The sequence below is a fragment of the Nannospalax galili genome, unplaced genomic scaffold (genome assembly GCF_000622305.1).
Source record: "Nannospalax galili isolate Female #2095 unplaced genomic scaffold, S.galili_v1.0 scaffold1258, whole genome shotgun sequence".
Classification (NCBI taxonomy): Eukaryota; Metazoa; Chordata; class Mammalia; order Rodentia; family Spalacidae; genus Nannospalax; species Nannospalax galili.
Window position 1 is genome coordinate 102,392 of NW_008341370.1, and position 2,131 is coordinate 104,522.

Below are 2,131 nucleotides of genomic sequence, written 5' to 3' on the forward strand. Positions count from 1 at the left end.
CAACATCTAGCAGGGCGTGGTGGCACTAAGGAGGCCGAGGCAGGCAGATCTCTGTGAGTTCAAGGCCAGCCTGGTCCACATAGTGGGTTCCAGGACAGCTGGGGCTACAGGGAGACCCTGTCTCAAAAAGACCAAAAAAAAAAAAAAAAAAAAAAAAAAAAAAAAAGACAAAAAACAATCAACATCTAATCAGTTATAAGTAAACTCTGCCTTATTAACACTGACTGTTGAAAGTGAGTCAGCCTTTATGCCACTAATGTCCCAATGTCTCTTTTTAAGCTCTGGCATCTTGCCCTTGCAGAGTGCTCCTTAGCACAGCACATGACACCCTTTTACAATCTCACTCTTGCCCATTTGTGGATCCTTTCCCACTGGCCCCATCACCCCCTCACCCACTCACAACCCTGTCTGAAGACTTGCTCTCTCCCAGCCACCTCACTGCTGCACATGAACCCTTCTGTGCCTTGGTAGGTCCCAGTGTTTGTTTTGCTGTCTCCTCCAGTCTACTGAGAAGCTACTGGCCATGTTTTAAGCATCCTCTTGTTACCACCAGCTCCGTAAAGCTTTCCTTGGTCATCCCTACGTGTTAGCCTATTCCTTGTTTTTGAAAACAAGAATTTTTTTTTTTTTAATTTTATATGTATGAACGTACTGCCTGCATGTAGGTAAGTGCACCTGTGTCATGCAGTGCCCACAGAGGTCAGAAGAGGGCATTGGATCCCCTGGAACTGGAGCTATAGACAGTTGTTAGCTGCCTTGTGGGTGCTGGAAATCGAACCTGGGTCCTCTGCAAGAGCAGCCATTGTTTTTAACCACTAAGCCATCTCTCCAGTCCTAGTCTTTTCCTTCTTTAGGTCTTTATGGCACTCTGCAATTTTCAGTGTAGCACTGGTCTGTTGTTGTTTGTACATCTGCCTTCTGTCTGGACCATGAGCTCGCTGATGGACAGGAGTGTTGATCTGCAACACCCAGCACAGCCTCTGACACACACCAGGTACTCAATAAACACTGAATGAATGAAGACACTCTGCTCAGCATCCAATCAGACACCACAGGAGACCCAAAGAAACATCATGTGGAGTTCATGTCCCCAAGGTCATTATAGCCCAACTGGTTTAAAGTACACAAGTGGGGGCCTGGAGAGATGGCTCAGTGGTTAAGAGCACAGACTACTCTTGTAGAGGACCCGGGTTTGCCGGTGCCAGCCGGCCAAAACGGACAGTACCTGAAAGGAGGAGTGAGGATTGAAAGAAAGGAAAGGAGACAGAAAAGACGTTTCTTGGGAGGGCTCACAGTGAATACTGCCAGCCTCGGTTTATTTCAGCTCTGTCTTTTTATACAGAAGAACTCAATTAGTTACAACTGCTGTATTTCCCCACCTGTATCTGAGGGTCAGGGAGCGGTCAGATCAAAGGCTTCTTGGATCCTTTTGTTTACCACTAATGCCTCAAGGTCAGGTATTGTGAGGCTCTCCAGAAAACTTCTTCCTCCTGAATGGGCAGGTTAAGTACTAGTTTGCATGACACAAACTCAGTAAATGAGGCTGCTGCAGCTCAATGATTAGCAGCTCCCCACATTTAATGGCTGTGCCAACTCTCTAGCCACACACAATGGATTTGATCATATTTACCAGCCAATCTCTCCAGATCCATCCCTCAATTTCCCCATGCCCTCCCATCTTTGTGGTTTATCTGCTTCGCTTTTTAAAAAATAAGTCATGGAGTCCAATTTGTGCTCCCCATATATTCATGGCTGTGGAGCTGTCCACTGTATCATGGTCAATCTACAAGGGACTGCACTAAAAGAACATTGCCTCTCCCTCCCCGAGAAGTCATCAACTGTCAGTACTTCCTCAGGGGTAGGGACTTGAGTCCTCCCTCTGCCATGCTAGAATGCTGTCTTTAGAGTATGTGGATCGGGACTGTAGAGATGGCTCAGCAGTTAACTGACTGCTCTTGCAAGGGACCCGGGTTCAATTCAAAGCACCCACATGGTGGCTATGAACCATCCTTAACTCCAGTTCCAGGGGAATCTGAAGCCCTCTCTGACCTCATGGCATTGCTTGACACGGGTGCACTCACATATATGCAGGCAATACACTCATACACATAAAATAAAAATAAATAAATAA